Source organism: Anabrus simplex, chromosome 2 (genome assembly GCF_040414725.1).
Source record: "Anabrus simplex isolate iqAnaSimp1 chromosome 2, ASM4041472v1, whole genome shotgun sequence".
NCBI classification, from domain to species: Eukaryota; Metazoa; Arthropoda; class Insecta; order Orthoptera; family Tettigoniidae; genus Anabrus; species Anabrus simplex.
In genome coordinates, this window is record NC_090266.1 from 288,970,706 (window position 1) to 288,993,227 (window position 22,522).

At 39.0% G+C, this 22,522-nt stretch overlaps 1 protein-coding gene across 4 annotated transcripts in view; it reads left to right on the forward strand.

Moving 5' to 3' along the window:
• The first annotated feature begins 5,708 nt into the window (after positions 1-5,708).
• Positions 5,709-22,522, forward strand: part of LOC136864062 (type-1 angiotensin II receptor-associated protein) — a 268,407-nt gene continuing 251,593 nt past the window's right edge. The window contains exon 1 of one of the 4 annotated variants that reach the window (XM_067140601.2): positions 5,709-5,780. The gene's annotated coding sequence lies outside the window, so the exon portion shown is untranslated. Of the gene's footprint in view, positions 5,902-5,928; positions 6,087-22,522 lie in introns of those variants that run through there. The other 3 variants (XM_067140600.2, XM_067140602.2, XM_067140599.2) reach the window with 3 other exon arrangements.

A 22,522-nucleotide genomic window follows, 5' to 3' on the forward strand; every position in this document is an offset into this window, starting at 1 on the left:
TCGGACCGTAACACTCCCTGAGATAAATGCTGGTTGGGACTCAGACTTTGAGCGGGTACACTTCCTGTGCTATATTATTTCCTACTTTGACTTTCTGAACCCTTGAATTTAGAAATGTTCTTATCCAACGTATAACCTTTACGTCCAATCCTATTCCCTCCAATTTTTAAAATAATATTCCATGTTCCACTCTATCAAAGGCTTTGGCAAGATCTATGGCTATGCAATCTAACTGGCCTCCTGAATCCAACTGATCTGATATGTCCTGCTGCAATCCCACCAGTTGTGCCTCACAAGAAAATTTCTTTCTAAATCCATACTGGCTCCTCATGAACCAATTTTTATCATCACATATCCCTCTGATGTACTTTGCTATTAAACTCTCCAGTATTTTACAAACTATACTGGTCAGGCTGATTGGTCAGTAGTTATCTGGTTTCCTTTTATCACCCTTTCCTTTATAAATTGGTATTATTATAGATTCCTTCTATTCCTTTGGTATTACACTATTATTTATGACATAGTCAAAGAGAAATTTTAAATAAGGCACTATGTACCACCCCATTGTCTTTAACACCTCCCCAGTAATTTGATCACTTCCTGCTGCTTTTCCTTGCCGAAGCAGTTGGATTTCTCTGAAAATATCTTCATTTGTGAAAGAGAAGCTTCTTGTTTCCCTGCGTGTCTCTCCCTCTCTACCTTCTGCTACGGTTTCCAACTCCTGACAATCTTCTACTGAATCTCTGAATTCCCTACTGAATATATTTGCTTTCTCAGTATCTGTTAAATAGTGTTCACCCCCTTCTCCCACCATTGTAGGAATTTGGATTCCTTTTCCTTTTTGATTCCTAATATATGAATACAGCTTTTTCCATTTCCATTTGTGGTCATTACCCCCTTGAAGTATGCCATTAATATAATTCTCTTTTGCTTCCTTTTTCACTCTATGCAGTTCCCTCATTAGTTGTTTTCTAGTTTCTCTATTCTCCCTACCCTCTTTGATTTTTCTGTTTACTATTCTACATTTTCTTTTTAATTTTCTTATTTCCCTTGTATAATAAACAGGGTCTGAGGTCATTTTACCCTTCTTAACAGGTACAAATCTCTTCTCTCCTTCCCAAATGATTCCTTTAAATTTAGCCCAAAATGTATCCACATTATTCCCTTCACTTATCCAACAACTGAATTGTGATTTATGGTAAGTCCCAAATTCATCAACTTTAGTTTTTCTGTATAATTTCTTGTCTTGTGTGACCCTCTTATTAAGCATTTTTGGTACGAGTCCTACATCCATTATTACAGCCTTATGGTCACCTATTCCTTCAATTACCTCAGTTTTATCAAGAATTTCCCATGGTTTATCCAAAAATACATCTAGCAAGTTATTGAGACGAGTCGGTTCTTGTACTACTTGTGTAAATCCTCCCTCCCAAATTAACTTATTTGCCAGTTTCTGTTCATGGGCCTCACTTGCAGCGCCATTCCATTCAACTTCAGTCAAGTTTAGATCTTCCCCAATTATTACCATGTCATTTTTGTTTTTATGAGTATAATCTATTATTTCCTCAAATATTTCCATGTCTCTTTCCTCTCTTCCAGGCCTATACGTTCCTATAACTCTCACCTCCTTCATATTATCACAAACTAATTTTATCCCTAATATTTCATCCCTTTCATCAGTAAACCATTCATGCGAACAATAAGTTTCCTTCACCAGAATAAACACCCCCCTCCCTTTTTATCTCCTCGGTCTCTACGAGAGACTGTATATCCTTCTGGAAATACTTCTCTATTACCCACCCCTTCTCTCAACCACGAGTCCACTGCTATCACCACATCAGTATCATAAGATTCCATCAATGTGCCGAATTTTAATTGTTTATTTACTATACTCTGACAGTTTACCAAGAGCAATCTCAGACCCCCTTTCTCCCTAAAACTTGAATGTTGCAATTGGGTAACATTTGACTCATGAGTTGAGAACTTCCCTGGAACCTAGATCCTTGTACATAGATCTTGATTTAAGGATCTGGGTTTTCTGGCAAGTTTCCCTGTATGTGCCAGTTTAGTGATATGTGTTTTCTTAAGTACAGATTAGTTTGCAAATCTCTGTTGATAATTGTAGCAATTTGTCTACAGAGAGTTGCTTTTCTATTACCATTCAGATGTAATCCGTGCCTAGTGAACATTTGCCTGCCAAGACCTAAAGTATCTACTACATAGACATTTCTAAAACTCTTACATAATCTCTTGATTTTTATATTTACATCATGTACAGCTTTGTTCACACACGAGTCCTCTAAAAGGTCATACCTGGGTGGCACATTAACTACAATTACTTTTGAGTCAGATAGTTTGGAAATCTTACCTCTGAGGGTCGTAATTAGTTCCTCACCTTCATTTGCAGCAATGTCATTTGTACCACTCACAATCACCACATAATTGTCCTTCTCAAACTCAGGATCACAACTTGAAAGGAAGTCTTCAGTTTTTGCACCTGGTTTTATTAGTCCTAAGACCTCAGTTTCTTGATTCTGCAGCTCATCCTTGATGCCTTCTTCCACACCCCGCCCTTGGCTGTCTGCGTAGAGATGAATTTTTGGCGATCTTGACTTTCGGTTGGTTTTCTTTTTCTGTAGGTTACCTCCACTGGATTTCAAATTATTTGGAAAACTTGGTGCGTCTTCTTCTGGAACTCGTTGCAATAACTGAAATCTATTTTGGGACTGCAAAGAGTTTTTTCCCGGTTTTAAGTCGTACGTAGTTTCTCCCATATGTTAACATTAGACCTAAAATGGCTACGCGTCACTTCCGTCCACGGCGATCTTTCTTCTCCAATGTCTTTTTTATCTTCCAGTTTCTTTATTCTGTCCTTTAAGCTTTCATTTTCATGTTTCAGAGCGTATAAGTCTTCTTGTAGCACTCCTAAAATCTTAATTATAGTTTTGTACGTCTCTCTTTCTTGTTGTTCTGCCTCACTATCAATTTGTTTACACTCGGGACACAGCCACACACTTTCTTCAATATCAGTCCTAGTTACAGTATTTGCACAACGAAAATGGTACCATTCATCACACTTACGACACAGAATCCCATTTTTAACTACTCTTCTGCATTTGCCACAATTTGCACTGCATTTTACACCATTATCCACTACGGATGTCACAGACTTACACACAGTAGTCGCCATCTTGTCTCTTAAATCTCGTTAACGTCATTACCCTCATTGAAGATCATTTCATATATTTAGACCTAGTTACTTACCGTAAAATGGGGTGAATAGGAACATGGGGGTGAAAGGGAACACACAGTAGGGAATTTATTTTATGGAAGGTTTGCATCGTATGTAAGGCAATTCAGTGGGATTTTTTTCACCCAAAATATTCCCTATGCTTATTTCCCGCCATTTCTATGTGCTCTGAAAGGATAACAATAACTTTTAGCAACAATAGTGCCCAATAACGAAACCTTGAATTTTTTATAGCTATTAAAGACCATAAAATCTTCTTCTGGATTAGAAAATCACGTGGAGGTAAGTGCTTTTAATGTCTAGAATAAGTAACTATGCCATGTTTTGATACAATTAAACATAATTTTACCATGACATACAAGCACACTTTTCTACGTTAACACTATGCACAATTAATGAACAAAATCATTGAAAAATGGGGTGAATGGGAACACAGAGATGATGTGTAAAATGAGCTTAATTGTGAATACAGTCTTCATATAAATACTATTCGGTAATTCTATCCCTTATTTTATCTGTATTCCAGTTGATGAAGAAAGATGCCAAGGCAATATAAACCAGATCAGAGGGGCAAAATCCACAGGAAAGACCCACCGGAAACACTTACTGCTGCATTAGAGGATATTAAAAGAGGATTATCATACAGAAAATGTTCAGAGAAGTATGCCATTCCTACAACAGTGTTAAACAGACGTATGAAATATAATAAAAGTGAAGGAGGAATAGAAATATAGCCAAAAGTTGGACAGACATTGTTTAGATACTGAAAAGCATTTGGTTGATCAGCTGGTGATGTGTTCTCCTCTGATTACCTATTTGATGCATAACGACCTCCGCTGTATTGTTAAGGCTTACCTTGATAGAATGTGAGTCACTGTGAAGAGGTTCAGAAACAATATGCCAGGTTATGACTTTGCACTCAGTTTCCTTAATCGTCATGGAAATGTTTTATCTCAACGAATGTGTCTAAACAGAACAGAGACCGTATTCTAAGTCGCTTGCCCCGTTCATCAGCAGAAGAAACGGTGGATGATGTTGAAGAAAACAATGGTATCACTGATGACTGCATTGTTTCTGTATTCAATGATATGAGGTTCAGTCCTGGGACAGTAAAAAATAGAAAGAGAAAGCTAAACATTCCTCCTTGTCAGAGTGTGAAAGCTGACGACTTGGAAAATGATAGCCAAGAAGGACATCTGTCAGATGATTAGCAACAGCAGAAGGAGATCTCAAAATAAAATGAAGTTCCTACTGATAAACATGCTAGTAAAAGAAAGTTGCCAATCCCAACTAAAGGACGCCAGAATCAGAACCCCAAATCACACCTAAGGCAGGACTGCAACTGAGAACTACATCCGGTTGAAAAAATAATGAGAGGTGTGTACAAGAAAGCACGAATTGAAGAAGGTGTCTGGGTTATGGTAGATTTTACTTCTCCATCCAGATCATTAATCAAATCACCCAAATTCTTCAGAGTAATCCTATTTCATTGAAACAGTCACCAGTGTTGGACTATGAATGCTTCACAGTAACGTTTCTGAAGTAGGCCTACTGTATGTGCCAACTAAAGTTGAGAGCAGACAAATTTTTAAGTGGTCCGAACATGAATATGTCTGTGAAATTGATAAGGCAAGCGTTGTTGGTGTGGTACACCACCCTAATCGTTTTAGAAAGGGACTCCTGAAATTCGATGTAAATTTCCACGTATGGTAACATTTTGGAGCATGTTTTAGGTTGATAATTACCTTATTGTATTAGTTCTTACTGTTTATGCATTTTTCAGATCTTAAGTAACATTTTTAAAGGTTTTCAGTGTTCCTTTTCACCCCAGTATGAGGAGAATAGGTTTAGACGGGACACTTAAGTATCTGTTCCTATTGACCCCATATTTGGGGTGAATGGGAACACTAATTTTTCAGTCAATATCACGTAACTTTTTGTACCAATCTGTTCATTTCATGTACCATAACTAGCTATCTGACCTTATCAATACTGCTACACGAAGAAATTTATTAAATTATCTAAATCAAGAAAACAGCGACAGAAAATACTATCAAACCGTTCCCATTCACCCCATTTTACGGTACAGTGTTCTTCATGAGATACTATCACCCCACCAACATAGTAATTAAAACCGAGAACAGTGTTGGTGAAACTTACAGCCTGACTTTTCGTCCCATTTACCACCTGCTGTTCATCTCACACAGTGTCTTGGTCATTTTGTATTCTTTCACAATAATTCTGTATCATATTTTTTACTCTAAATTTAGTCATATTTATTTAGCAGAGGAGCACGAGGTTCTACATTTTACGCCTGTGTGATCTAACACGGCGTCTTACGTGGTCTTACCAAAGACACACAATAGTATATTTGGTCTTATTCCTGATCACGAGATCTTTTGTAAGGTTTGTTCTTACTCCTGATCACGAGGTCTTTCGTATGATCACAATGGCAGTGGCGTAAGTGACATTTGTAGTGGTGTTTAGTTTAGTATTCTATGGTTTGAGTGGTTTGTTTGTTTTTATATGTGTAAGTATTGTTATTTACTGAGGGATTGCTGTTGAGACGACTTGTAAGTGTCATTTGAGATTTTAGTTGCAGAATGCACCGTCAACGTTTCTATTTTATGTAGGTGCAGTGAATGATCTCCGTACGTATTTCCCCTTATCTCTTTAGTAATTAATAACCTGACGCTCCGTGTTGTCACATGACGGGCATGCCTGTGTTATGAAGTGTTCCCAGACACAGTGAATTCTGCAGTGATTCTAACATTTTGTTTATGCAAATAGATGTATGTGAATAACGAATAACGTTCAGTTCAACAACTAAATTGAGGTATTGATTGGATGATTTACAAACTATTTTTTGAAGTTTTGTTTACAGTTGTATTTGTCACAGTACTTATATAACACTTCATGTCATACTCGTGGTTAATTTATGGCTGTAGATATCTATATGATCGACTTGACATTTTGTATTAGACATCTTGTTTTATGTCTGAATTTGAGTGATGTAGGATAAGCATAAGCTTGCTTGTTGTTTAAAGGGTCTTAACATCTAAGGTCATCGGCCCATAAGTATGTCTTTGAGATGGTTTTAAATGTGCCGGTGGAAGTTAATGCTATGTACTTTTTTAATCATTCAGAATAGTCTGACTTGCAGTTTCGAAAAATTCGTAGTGTAGTCTTCACTTAGCCTATATGGCTATCCGTTTCATGAACTGTCCATGGGTATTGTAGAAGATATTGACAGAAATGCCTGATATTCCATTTCTAGTAGCTACTCCTCTTTCTGTTTGAATGTGTATTATATATATATATATACACTGTACTTATCCCTTAAAGTTGAACTTTCACCTGCTTATTCAGAAACAGGTGTCCGTGTTTGGAATGGAGTCAGTTTGAGAAAGTTTTTCACCTCGTAACAGTGACAGTTTCCTTTCTTTTTCAAATCAAAATATCCTTATTTGCAAATGAGGTGTCTACCTCGGTGGCAAATGGTACACAAAAATACATTATTGTCAAGCACTAAATATTAAATTAACCAGAGAAGAAAATTTTCCTATAATACAATATTTAATACAATACATTTATATTGTTTACAAAATTCTACTTATAATATCTCCTGTACTACTTTACAATATTTAATACAATACATTTATATTGTTTACAAAATTCTACTTATAATATCTCCTGTACTACTTACAAATATAGTCAACTGATATACAGTATGTGGAATTACTTCAAATGATACTATACAACTGGTATAAGATTAAACTTTACATTGCATTTATTTACTTTTTTTTTTTTTTACCCATTCTGGAACCTAAGTAGCATAACGACCTGCTGCGTCTTAACCAGAGCCAGGGTTGTTTTCTATCCCTTTATGGGACAGGATTGCTTTCTCATTTTCTATAAATCTTTTGGGAGAGGTTTCTTAACATACTATAGATTATATGTCACTGGTTATTTAGAATTGTTCAACAACGGGGTACTTTGTATGGTTAGCAACACACAGATGACTTAGGCTAAGCAGCAAATGTACCGTTTCCTGAAGGAGCTCCGTAACTGCTGACCTGTATGGGACTCTTAAGCAATGTAAGCTACACACTAAGAATTTATATACAGTAGAAGTTTGGGTGTTGTTACACCCAAGGCACCTAATAAATTGTGTTATTATAAATGAGTGTTGTAATTGAAAATTATGCTCAGTCGATTGAGGTGGAAAGTGATATAGAACAAAATGCATTTAAGCTTATTTAAATTGTTCATACTGTATTTACTTTAAGCTCTTAACAAAACTACTTACAAAGAGATTGACATATCTAACAGAATGCTAAATTCCTGAGGAACAGTTTGAATTTCGAAGAGGATGCTCAGCAATACACACAATCAAATAAATCCAAGACGATATTAAGGAAGCCTTAAGGGATGAAAGAGGCAAGCTAATGTGATATTTATTGACTATTCTAAAGCCTTTGACTAGTAAAAAAGAAGAATAATGCTAGGGAAGCTTGATTCTTTATTAGGGCAACAGAACTACATAAAAAGACTGATAAGGAATAACTTAGTATGAATCGACAAGAACAGAATAGAATATACGCACCTCAAAGAAAGGTTTTGCACCACATGGAGTTCGGAGTTTCTAGGTTGCTGATGACCCCAGGGTATCTGTGGGAAGCAAATACACGTTTTATATTAGGCATAACATGATTGATGTAAAGAAAAAGCGATGTCAGATGCTTCTTCGGCAACATGCATTCGCCTATCGAACATGGGAATCTGATTCAGCCTCTCAGTATGGTGTTACTCCATCCCATGCAGTGAAGCATAATTGAATCCATCGTGATATACTGTCCAAAAGGTAGTTGGGGCTGTCCTGGTTAATCCTGTCCCACTCTTCGACAGCAGCCCTCTGGAGGCGGCCAAAGTGAGCGGTGGATTCGTTTGTTGTCACACTGTCTGTTTTAACATATTCCAGGCATGTTCAATTTGATTCATATCCAGATGCACCGCAGGTCAGTCCATCCGATGGATGTGGGCTTCCCTGAGGAAGAGGTTCACAACATCGGAGCGGTACGGGCACGCATTGTCATCTGGCAGAATGACTCTATCGCTAAAATGTTGTCGGTATAGTTGAACAATATGCCCGAGTATTTTGTTCCGGTGTTGTGTACCAGCCCTGTACGACGATGTGTGGCGTCTGATGTCCATACATAATGCCGTCCCAAAACATGCCGTGGGATGGCGTACAGGACTTGTCTGGCGTTACCCTTGCTCTTTGCAAACTGTCCTCTGATAATTATTCAGCGTCAGAAAAATTCGGCACTCATCTGTGAAGAGGACCGGCCGCCATTTTTCCAGAGTCCAGTCCATCTGCTCCCTTGCTCATGTCTACCTGGCACCACGGTGTTGGGGTGTGCGTGCAGGTGTTCGCCAAGAAACTCTTGAGTATAGGTGGTCCCTATGGATATGATTTCTGATTGTCTACATAGACACAGCCCAATTATTTGCCTGCCGTAAGGCATTACGCAGTTCTGTTGTGGTATCTGCCGGGTTCCTGCGAGCCAGGATTTACACAAAACTGTTTTCACCCGCTGTTTTTGACCATGGACGACCACTGTGAGGACGATCTTCAACATTTTGAGTCACACATCACTATGTTGTACACCAACCAGGCTGCCAATTGTCCTCACAGAGAGACCTTACTGACACAGTGTTACATGTGCCTACGATCAGAAACTGTAATGACTCGTCAAGGCATGTTTAGATACTGAACAGGACACTAATGTGCTCTTGTCATGTTGTGTCCATAGGTGACATTAACAGCATACACTTCTGGACTGTTCTGAGACTACATGTATTACCTCCACGTCCACTAACTGGTAGTATTACATGTCATTCAGATGTCTGTTTGTCATGCAACAACTCTTACAGTGAATATCTTTCACGAACACAAAATATGCAGGTGGCGCAAAACTTTTTTGAGGTGTGTAATTATATTGAGCAAATGATTGTGGAGTGCTACAGGGGGGCCCAAAGAGCACCCATAGCAACCATCGATGTGACTATAATTATAGAAAATAAAGATGTCTCTATCTGCATGTACACAGATGGCATGGTGTTGACTCCACTTCAGTTGATAAGTTACATGCAACTTTTAACAGACTTGCAAGCTGGGCTGACAAAAATGAAATCAAATTGAACAAAGCTAAAACAGTGTTAATGACCTTTAGAAGAGGAAGCAGACTACTGATCAATAATCTATTAGGAAACAAAGGAAAAAGGCTAAAATCAGTCAATAACTTCAAGTATTTAGGGGTATTCTTCCAAATGCAAGGAGTCGTATTTACAAGGCATGTGCAAGACAAAGTTAACAGAGTGATGGGATAAGGAATGATATCGACAAATTGGAAAACTGTTGCCAGACACAGCAATGGCACTCTTCAAGCTGAAAATTTCACCAATAGTAGAATACACATTGGAAAATATTTGGGACAAACTGACCAAGAAGGACGTGATAAGAATTGAAATAGTGAAGACAGTGTTCTTAAAGAGGCTACTCGACCTCTCAAAATGAATTAGCTAAACAACAGTGTTAACTTATATAGAAGATTTAAGAAGTCTATGGATGCTGCTCTGTACTAGAGCATGTGATGAACTACTGAGAGAACTGCACGACTAGAGGAAGGATATATGGAGTGATTTTTCCAACACAGATACCATGATGACCAGTGAGTGGATGAACGTAAATTATGAACTCTGCCATACGATTATGTGACTAGCAGTGTAAGCCTATGGCTTTCATCATGAGGTCTGCACAGAAAAGAAGTACCACCAACTACATTTTAACTGCTTGTGTATATTGTGTGAGAGATATCGCGTTAGTTTGTAGTGAATGTAAGATGTCTCGAACAAAATTCTATACCAATTAATGCACGGTGTGCGATATCATTATTATATTTACTTTTTAAGCCTGACATTTAGGTTCAAAATTAGAGTGTGTACACAATAGAAAATACAGCATTAAATTTCATCAAGGGATGGGGGCAGGGGGTTATGTGTTGGGGAGATCTTGTCTTCAGCAATTTTTTAAATGTAGTAGACGGGGGGACTAATGAATCTATCCGGACACAAATCACCCAGCCCCAACTTATGAATGCTCAAGTGACAATAGAGGGCTTAAAATACTTTGGTTCTTATAAAATCCTAATCCAAACTGGGATTTAAAATGACTTTATGTATGAGGTATTTATTTGATGCATTAACATAGACTGAAAAACATTTACCTTGTGAGGAATATGTTAGTAGGCTACCACTGAATCCCTGACGCTATAGATGAGGTGTCACTACAACCGGAAACAGAGTTCTAAGGATTAATACTGACATCACTGCTGTCATATTACAGTAAATGGAGCACTTTCAGCTACTCTTTGAATGGCTGTCATTAGCAGCTGTCTTTTGGGGTCAGATTATATTGTGCATTTTAGTCTGTTAACCTACGTTGAAGTTAGCAGAACAGCTATATATGATGTGGTTATATTATGTGTCAGATTGTGTCTATTCATTGAGAATTGTCGTGCTTGGAGATTATATATACCATTGTGTTGATATATAGGCCTAATGCAAACATTACCAAAGAATTCTCAACATTTTTATGCAACTACAGAGAGAGTTTTTTCTTTCCATGTACCATATTCATAAATCCTAACACCCAGTATGAATATATTTATTTCTTTGTGGGTCTAAACAAATAATTTGAGAGATTTGGTGTGGAGTTTTAGAATATCAGCCGTTCTTCCTATTCACAATGTTTGTAGTCTCATATAGTAGTTCTGTTTCCGCAACATATTGTTCTAGGGATGGTGCTCCAATAGTTTCTGCTTCTATGCTTCAGGCAGACACCGCTATAACTCAAGTCTGCAAAGAACGAAGCCATTCCATCTAATCATTCGAGTACACCAGCTTTTACTGGCATTCATCTTCTATCGACTTTCCATTAGTAGCTCCATTTTGATCATTAACTCTTTACCTTTGATGCTAATTACACCCCATGAAATGGAAATGTAATTTTTTTCTCTCAGCTTCTGAATACCTTTCCTATAGAATTCGCCCTTAAAGCTAGCCATACACGCACAGGAAATCCTCAAAGAAAAAGCCTCCAGGATTTCCTTGAGATTTTCGGTGAGGAAATCCTCAAGGAAAAGGCCTTGGGGATTTTCTCAAGGTTCATCTCCAGGTCAACACAACAGTTCTGTTGACTGGTGATGGTTGTTTGTTTACATGGTGTTGTAAATAGTTTTCATCATGGCATCAATGGATGCTGATATTTTAGTGGCTGTCAGTTGTGTGATTACACGGGACTGCGTTCGCAAGAAAAGGCACAAAAGATGTGTATGGTGCAAGGAGTAGCTTTTGTAGAGAAGTATGTATTCCCACAAGAATTTAATTACTGAACTGGAGGTCTTCCCAAAAGATTTCCAGAATTACTTGAGGATGGACCACGATACATATTTGCATCTGCTTTTGTTGGTCACCCCTTTTATCACTAAAGAAGATATGGTTATGAGGCAAGCCATCTCCCCTCACGTAGGACTCATTGCAACACTGAGGTTTCTGGCGACTAGAAGGAGTTACGAAGACCTCAAGTATCCAACAATAATTTCTCGTAAGGCACTTGGTTGCATTACACCAGAAACCTGTGAAGCTATTTACAAAGTCCTACGAAAGTATTATTTGAAGGTGAGTTGAATACGGTAATTATAGAAATCTATAGATTTTATTTGACTTTACTTCAGCTTAAATTTTACATTTTCATGGATTAACATGAACATATTCACATTATACGTTTCCATCAAAGCGTGATAAATAAGGTGAAGCTGTATCATTGCCTTGTGGCACAAAACTGTACTGTACATTTGGATGAGAATCCTCATTGGGTCCAAGCTTTTGTTGAGGTACATGAGCCTCCTGGTTTTCAGTAGTTGCAGGGCTGGGGCAGGACAGTGAAGTGTAAGTGTAACTAATCACAGGGGAACCTTGGTGGGACACTGAAGAAAAGTACCTTGATGAAGGGTTTGCCCCCTTCAGCTTGAAACAATGTATCGTTCATTAGTTTTTCAGCTAAAAGCATTTGATCTTTGGGAAGGGCACGTAACTTAATAGCAAAACCTTTGCCGATCACAAAGAAACGGTCTTCATCATTTCGGGGCTTCTTGAAATAATCATGCACCTGTACCAACACATCCTTCACCATCCCTTCCGTGCCATCTTTTTTATAGCCACTCTTGTACAGTTGCCTTCGAGGAGTTGATGGTGCAGAAGTACTGGCACTTCCGACTGAATGACTTGAAATCCCTAAACAATTTTGAGTGGATTCATCCTGTTCCATCATTTCTTGTGTATTTGGCATCTGCAAAAAAAAAAAAAAAAAAAAAAAAAAAGTTTGGTTGAAATATTATATTAGATTAGAATTTTCCACAGTCTACAATGAACATGTACATGTATGTATGAATGTATGTAGAATTTTTTAATATTAGATATTTTTCTTTTAATCTGCTTGTAGTTTCCTAAAACCAAAGAAGAGTGGAAGGAAATAGCGAAAAGTTTCAAAATGAATCGGAACTTCCCTCACTGCCTTGCAGCTATGGACGGGAAACATATCACCATTGTACCTCCAGCAGATAGTGGATTGGAGTACTTTAATTACGAGGGCAGATACAGCATGGTACTACTCGGCATCACCAATGCAAACTATAGATTTATAATGTGCGGTTTCGGTACAAATGGCAGAGTTTCAGATGGTGGTGTTCTGAAGAACTTTTTTTTTTTTTTAGAAACTTGACAATAGTTTCCTCAGTATTCCTACAGCTGATAACATCAGAATGTCCTACGTATTTGTGGCGGACGATGCTTTCCCTTTGAGAGATGACCTGTTGAAACCATTCAGGCAAGTTGACACTACCTCACAAAAACAGAGAATATACAACTATCGCTTGTTGAGAGCAAGACATATTATAGAAAATGTCTTTGGTATTCTCGTTGCGCGATTCAGGGTATTCAGCACGGCTATAAACTTGAAACCACGTAACGTTGAATCCATAGTTATGGCCTGCTGTGTACTGCACAATTTTTTAATGAAATAGGTTCCTAGTGTTTACGCTCCTTCAGAATGCTTTGACCACGAAAATACAGACGAAGGTACAATATCTGAAGGAGGGTACGGTGCTGATAATGATCATAAATATGGCTTACAACGAAGCAATAGAGGAAACACAACCGTCTCAGCAAAACAAATAAGAGATGAGTTTGTCAACTACTTGTCCAATGAGAGGCAGGTTCCTTGGCAAATGAGCTTCATATGAAATGCTTACAGTAAAGATGGCGCCAGCTGCTGCTGTTGTGTGAAACGCCTCTCCAGTAAATCTCGTCAATTAGTAAGATTAACAGCCAACAAGTGCCATTTGTGACATTCTCAGTGTAACTAATGTCATTGACCTGAAGCATCTTTCAGTATGTCCGCTAAAGAAGCTATTCGTCGTGTAGCGTCTATTGAAGATGTTACGAAGGACTTCCAAGGCCGCTTGGAACACGTCGCAAGCTGCACCTGCCGCGTGGAAGAGCTGCAGCGGCTAAAGGCTGAGTTCTCCCAGTTCCAAGAAAGGGTGTCTAGTGAGCTGAAAGACATAACAAAAAAACTGGAATATACTGAACAGCGCCTCGAACAACAGGCTGAACTGCTTGATGAAGCTGAACAGTACAGCTGGCGGAACTGCTTAATGCTGCACGGTATTCCAGAGGAGCCGGCAGAGAACATTTACAATAAAGTTATCGGCACAATGAAGGGCAAGTTAAATGTAGATATAACTATGTCTGATGTAGATCATTGCCATCGATTAGGGGTGCTAAAATGAACCACAGCTCAGGTTGTTGCTACGGGTAAACACCCTATAATCATAAAGTTTGTGCGTTATCATGACTGGGACAGAGTTTGGATGGCTAAGCGGCTGTTAAAAGGAACTAGCCTTCTACTGACAGAATCTCGGACAGGTATCAGGAAAACTATTTTAAACAGGGCACATGATCACTTCGGGCTCCGACGGGTGTGGACACAGGACGGCTGCATTGTTGTTTTGAAAGACAATGGACAGAAAAGCTTTGTTAGCAGCATGGCACAATTAATAAGCCTTATGCGAGCGACGAGATTGACTGGGAAAATAACAATGAGTGGTATAATAGTGTATAAGTATAATGTTTGTGTATGTGAAAGTGATAGTGTGTGTGCGAGAGTGATTGTGTAAATATTTCTGGAGGTGCTTATGAAACAACTAGGGTGAGTAGTTTGAATTTTTCTGTTGACAATGGCTAACGTAAATGAGTCGGTTATTTATACCGAACAGCATGTCCGTGATGTCATTGACCATATCCCTCTTCATTGTTGACCGCCTTCACCCTTACCTTCCCCTTCACCAGCTGTGGCAGGAGACATTCTTAAGGAAAGGTTAGCTCCCCACCAACAATATTTTCAGTGTTGTCACATCAATGCACAATTGCTTCTTTGTCACTTTGACAAAATACAGGCTCTATTTAGAAACAGTAACTTGCATTGTATTTGTGTAACAGAGACATGGTTACAGCAGTCACTCAAATCTGATCTCGTTAAACTGAATGACATGACGTTCCATCGCCTAGATCGTTTAAATCGTGTAGGGGGCGATTGCGCTATATATTGCCGTATCGACTTAAAAAGTAAAATAATAATGACCTCAGATCCTAAGATTCCATTTCGGCCTGAATTCATGTTTGTTGAACTCTTGGTTAATAATCAAAAACTACTGATCAGAGTGGTATACAAGGCACCGGACGTACGACACATATCTGACCTAGAGGTGTCATTATCGAAGTTAACTCCACTGTACGAAAACATAATCATTCTTGGTGACTTCAATACTAATCTCCTAGTTACAAGTAACGAATCACCGGGCGAGTTGGCCGTGCACGTAGAGGCGCGCGGCTGTGAGCTTGCATCCGGGAGATAGTAGGTTCGAATCCCACTATCGGCAGCCCTGAAAATGGTTTTCCGTGGTTTCCCATTTTCACACCAGGCAAATGCTGCGGCTGTACCTTAATTAAGGCCACGGCCGCTTCCTTCCAACTCCTAGGCCTTTCCTATCCCATCGTCGCCATAAGACCTATCTGTGTCGGTGCAACGTAAAGCCCCTAGCAAAAAAAAAAAAAAGAAGTAACAAATCAACATACTTACAAAACTTATTCCATGGCATGGATTACAATATACTGACACTAGACGCGACTAATCACGTTCACAAAATAAACCACACGTCTTAAACACTGATTGACCTTATTATAACAAACAATCCGCAGAAAGTGGTAAAACATGGACAGCTTGCTGTACCAGGTATTTCCACCCACGATCTCGTATACTTATGTTACTCTCTCAAGGTACCAAAGTACAAAACCAGGTACATAATGCGAAGGGACTTCAAGCATTTTAATACTGAGATAATACGAAATGAAGCATATCAGCTGCCATGGAATGACATTCTACTGACTAATAACATTGATGATAAGGTTGACAGACTGAACTCTTTAATATTAGGACTGTATGACAAACACGCTCCGAAGAAGCAAATTCGAGTTTCTCACCCTTCGCCTCCTTGGCTAACAAATGAAATTAAGTCGGTCATGGCAAATCGTGATGCATGGTACAGGCGATTTAGGCGAACTGAAAGCACTAGTGATTTCGAAAATTACCGTATTCTTCAAAATCAAGTTAAGCAATTAATTCGTAACAGCAAGTATAAATATATTCAAGAGATAACAAACAGACGAAGTTCAGCACTAATATGGAAACATTTGCATCAGATGGCTATAGGTTGCAGCCTGACCAAGCAGGCACCCAGTATACCGCTTGATGATCTAAATTCTCATTTTACGAAAGCAGCATACACTAATAATGATATTACTAACAATAATGACTATGATAATAACTATCCTAATAATGATAATAATAATAATAATGATAATCATCTACCAGTTGATGACCTAACTGATGATGATGATATTAACACCATAAATACTCATTCCCGAGTAAATTAAGTAAAATTCACATTCAAAAACGTTGGTGCGAACGATGTGAAGCGTGTAATTTACTCCCTCAAGTCAGATGCTCCGGGTAATGGCGACATACCATTATCTTTCATAAAAATTATTATTGGTGCAATATTACCTATTCTGACGCATATATTTAATCATTGCCTCGTACAGGGAGTATTCCCAACTGTGTGGATGTACGGTATCGTCATTCCCATTCCTAAGAAGAATTCTCCTAGTTTACCATCAGATTATCGCCCTATATCCATTCTCCCACTCCTTTACAAAGTGTTGAAACGCTTGATACATGAACAAGTCCTCACTTTCTTGACTAACTACTCACTGCTTGACCCTTACCAATCTGGTTTCAAGAAAGGACACAGCACAACGACTGCCTTACTGAAAGTAAGTGCTGATATCCGACACGCAGTGGACACTCGACAAGTGACTGTACTAGTGTTGGCTACTGAATCCATGATTCGAAGCAGTGTATCGATTCATTCAAGTGTCCGAGTGAATCGATTCACGGGAACGGCGAGCTCACGGCACATTATTCAGCTTACTCCCAGCGGACAGTGCTGAGTGGCGCACTCACTGGACGTTGACGGGGAGCCGAGTTTCCGGTGCAGCGAGACAGTGAATCATGGCGCATCGAAAGAATCGTGAACGAGTGCGGCTCAGTGAGACACAAGATACGCACGGCTGCTTATCGACTCACTGGACACTGGCATAGAGCCGAGCTTCTGCTGCAGCGAGACATACAGTGAGCCATAGTACACTGAAAGAATCGTATGCTATACTGGACTCTCGAGCTCAGCTCATTTGAAAATAATACCCATTTGTATTCACTGTCCTCTTCTTACAGGGAGGTTTAAATAATAGATGGATTTATTTGCAGTGTTAAAAAGGTAGTCAAAACATTATTCTGAAGTAGGTAGTAACTTATTTGACATTTGGCAATTAAACTCGACTAGCCTGCCCTGTGCCTATGAGTCATGCTCATGACCACTCAAAAGTACCTGTTTTATATTGGAAAGAACGGCTCAATATTCTCTCAGTTCATATGTCACATCGTTGCACAAGACTTCAATCATATGTGGACAGATGCAATAACTTAACCAACAGTGTGTTGAATCAGAAAACCAGCGGGCTGCTGTACATCTTGGGTAGCCTATACAAAATATGATGATTTAAAAAAATCCTCAGCTGATAGAAAAATACATATTTTCAAAAATGACTGAGCGAGTTGTCGCGCAGTTAGTATCACGTAGCTATGCGCTTGCATTCGGGGGATGGTGGGTTCGAATCACACCCTCAGCAGCCGTTAAGATGGGTTTCCGTAGTTTCCCCATTTTCACACCAGGAAATGCTGGGACTGTACCTTAATTCAGGCCATGGCTGCTACCTTCCTTATCCTAACCTTTCCCACCCTGCGTCGCCAGAAACCTTCGATGTATTAGAGTAACTAGCATTTTTTTCTAAGAAAGGAGTTCATAGTATGAAGACCAGATGGCAGCAGCAAGCACTGAATGCTGTTGCTGCTGTCTTACCAGCACATACTACACAGATGCAGTAGGAGCGGTGACTAATGTGCCGTGAATCGGATCACTGTATCGATTCAGTAACGTGAACGGAATCAAATGAATCGAATGTCCCATCACTAGACTGTACTGGTTCTACTTGATTTTTCTAGTGCTTTTTATACTGTTGTTCCTCAACTGCTACTTTTAAAATTGGATTCATTAAATTTCAGCAAGACGGCAATAAACTTTTTCAGTTCGTACCTCAAAAATCGCCGTCAGTGTGTCAAAGTAAATAATAGCAGATCTGAGTGGCTTAATAAACCCCTCGGTGTCCCCCAAGGATCTGTACTTGGAACATTGCTGTTTGCAATTTACTTACACGATGTTGTCAGATCGATTACACATTGCAAGTATCATCTTTATACTGATGATCTGCAGATCTACTACCACTCAAGAACTGATAAAATTCAGAGTGCTGTACAACAAGTTAACGCAGATTTAAGTCTCATAAGTAATTTTGCATTGAGTAACAATCTCAAAATTAATCCTCTTAAAACGCAAGCAATAATCATTGGTACTTCAAAAAACTTACACGTCTTAAAACAATACGAAATTCCTCCTGTAGCACGAAACAATACCATTATTCCATATTGTGAAACAGTTATGAATCTCGGTGTGGCTATAAGCGAAACATTGAACTGGTCGCAAGATGTGACAAAAGTGTGCCAAAAGATATATCAAAGTCTGCATCCCCTGAAGCGGTTTAGAAATATATTTCTTTTGGTCTCTGAAAATAAAGCTCATTCAATCACTTTTGTTTCCAGTTCTCGAATAGTGTGATACAGTTTTTATTGATATCAATAACAAGCAAGGCATGAGACTGCAACGTGCCCAAAATGCATACATCAGGTATGCATTCGACATACGACCATATGCCCACGTATCCCCATACTATGGACAATTATCTTGGTTACAACTGAATGACAGATGTAGACTCCATGCAACTACTTTGGTGTATCAAGTGCTTTCCGAAAACACTCCTCCTTACCTATTCACCAGATTTCGCTACCTTAGTTCCCTACACCTGTTCAATACCCGGTCAGGCTGTACACTAGAAATTCCTGTGCATCAAACCGCAACCTACAGCAGATCGTTCACGATCACTGCCATGAGCTGGTGGAATGAACTCCCCAATGACATCAGGGAAGCTAAATCTAAGATAAAATTTAAAATCCTTTGCCAGCTTCATCTTATAAGCACTTCCAGTCTTTCTTGAGTGTGAATGGGATGCATGAATGAGAGCGAATATCGTTGTTTATTGTAATGTGTTCCTGTTTATACTTTAGTTATACTTTACTCACTTTAGTTAGTTTAGTTAGTGATACTTTAGTTGCTTTAGTTATACTTTATGTTGTAAAGACTTCATATGTTTAAATTTAATGTAAAAATTATATTGTATATACATGAAGTGGTTAAGTGCAAGAAAGGGCCAGCAGCCCTAACTTCGCCACAATAAAGACTCTTTAATAATAATAATAATAATAAATGCATTATTTTTTGTGCATACATTGATCCTATAATTTGTATCTAACAAGTTTCAGTAGTAAGTTCTCTGAACTTTAGTACTAATTACATAATTACTAATGTTTATTGAAAGGTTGTTATGTTACCAAATAATATATAATAAATATTACATCTGTCTCAAAAGTTTCTTCTTCATCTATACTATCGTCATCACTGTCCACGTTTGAATGAGACATTTGAGGAATGTCCTGATCAGACAGAAAACTAAAAAGAAATACAACATACGTTGAAACATTAATAAATAATAGTAAATCTTTATACAAAAAATAAATTGATGCGTTTAAATTAATGAACCCTTACCTCAACATTGAGAAGTACCACAATCTAGGCTTGTACACTGAATGAGCAGATGCTCCTGACTTCAGTGATTCCTTAATTTTTTTCTTTTCTTTTCGGAAAGCGCTTCTCATATTGTTAATTTTTTAATAACGTCGACTTTTGTTGCCTTTACTTTCACTTTTTCTAACAGTTTCGTGTACGTGGACTCCTTTTTATTTCTATCATGGTAATGTTTTGAACTCACTTGCCACGAGCAAGGTTCATTCTGGTGTATTTGTATAAATTCTGTTGAAAATTCTCTATACAAAATGAAATAGGACACTCCTGACAATCACTTTATTTCACAGATCCTCAAGGCCTACTGTTGTCAACACGTACACACAGCAAGAGACTAGGAAAATCCGGCCTGCTTGGCCTCAAGGCAGAAAAGAATTGAATTTTGTTTGTGATTTTTGGATCTCTTGCACCCAGCGCAGCCTTTAGGATGCTGCCACACACATTGGGAAATTCCTCAAGGATTGGACTTTTCAGACAGAACCTTGAGGAAATCATGCTCGTGTATGGCCATCTTTAGAAAGTTTCCTTGTCCAGCCATCAGCACAATACATTAGCTTTCATAATTCTGCATTTTCTAGTGGTGACTCAGTTTTGTGTTTTCTCAGCGTTATGTATTACCTCAAGTTTAAAACCTGAAGTGTGGTAGTTTCCTGGTCAACTCTGAATTTGTTTACCCAACGATGCACGCCATTCAGCACCACCCATTCTATTCAGTTGCGACCCCTCTCCAGCTCCTCGACTGAGTGTTTGGGGTCTTGGCCTTCAATTCTTGGGGCTCTGGGTTTGATTGCCATTCGGGTTCAGGGATTTTAATCTTAAACAAGTAATTCCATTGTTTGGGGGCTGGGTGTTTGTGCCATCTCCAGGAGTCTTGCATCTCGTGCATCACACGCAACACTATTATCACCACACAAACCCGGAGTATCCTATACACGGCAGATGCCATCCACTCTCATCAGAGGGTCTGCCTTATAAGGGTTGCACCAGGCTACCAATAGCTGCACTAACTTATTATTATTATTAGCTGTGACTCATGTGACCACCTAATCAAATTCTCTTTTCATCTGCCACAATACCTCCTACATGCAGTAAAAAGAAAAAAGTAGACGGGGGCAAAATCCACGTGCACTACTGATACTCTCTCGTGATGTTCGCCATACAGCATTATAAAAATCACTCACCTATGATAATTTAAATTGACCAAGCAAGTTGTCTGTGCAGTTTGAGCTATATAGCTGTTAGCTTGCATTCAGAAGGCGGTATGTTCAAACCCCTCTGCTTGCAACCCTGAAGATGGTTTTCCATGGTTTCCCATTCGCACATGAGGCAAATGCTGGGTGGGTACCTTACTTGACATCATGGTTAGTTCCTTCCCAGTCCTAGCCCTGTCCTATCCCATTGTCACCATAAGATTTATCTGATTCGGTGTGGTCTAAAAACCAATAAGCAAATTAAATAATTTTAAAAATGTACATTAAGCTTATACGTACCCTATAGTGCCAATACCGAAGTCTAGGGGTAGAGAGCCTTCCTCTTATCCAGATCCTCCGGGTTCGATTCTTGGCCAGCTCAGGGATGTTTACCATGGACTGAGGGCTAGTTTGATATGTACTCAGCCTACACAAGAACAGTTGAAGAACTAGCTGATGGTCCCTGCCTAGAAAATCAAGAATAACAACTGAGAGGATTTGTTGTTCTGACAAACTGTAACCTCTTAATCTGCAGGCCTTTGGGATGAGCAGCAATCACTTGGTAGGCCAAGGCCGTACCGGCGTAACACAACACACACACAACCCGAAACATGCAGCCTACTCACTCAGTGATGAAAAAATATGTCGTCTTTCAAAGAGTCACGTTCCCCGCCTTGAATCCCTGTACATTTGATACTAGATACCTTGAATATGCGTACAATAACTTTGATTCCAGTTGATTCCCCCATAAACAGATTTAATGTTGAAGCAATATGTTGTATGGTTCTTGGCAATATAAATAGGCTCCTTACTGGCATTTTCCCCTACAACTTTTCAAATTCTTAGTTTTTCAGCAACAATATGCACCCTCTCTCTTTTGTCCATTTTTACTGTTTACTCAAAAACGATCTAAACGATTCGAGAAACAAGGGCAGTGAACAAAAGTACACCTCAGGGTACCTAAGGTATTTCATGATTAAAGATCAATGTTAATAATGTTATTGGCTTTACGTCCCACTAACTACTTTTACGGCTTTCGGAGATGCTGAGGTGCAGGAATTTAGTCCCGCAGGAGTTCTTTTACGTGCCAGTAAATCTACCAACACAAGGCTGACGTATTTGAGCACCTTCAAATACCACTGGACAGAGCTAGGATTGAACCTGCCAAGCTGGAGCCAGAAAGCCAGCGCTTCAGCTGCCTGCGCCACTCAGCCCGGCAAAGTTCAGTGTTAGGATAGCTTGAAGATAGGAAACTTAAAAGGGTCCACCTTTTCAATATTTGTATTGAAAAGGTGGACCCTTTTAAGTTTCCTATCTTCCATTCTGGAGTGAGGTTGTCAGTACCAGGCATAGTCCTATATCTTCCTAGGAGCTGTAATAATGCCTGATCCTTGGCTAAAGCTGAAGATACGGCTTTCTTCATGTTTTTCTTGAAAGTTTGTATAAAACGTTCAGCTTCACCATTGGATTGTGGGTGAAAAGGCGGTGCCAAAATATGCCGAATACCATTATGAGTGCAGAAGTTCTGG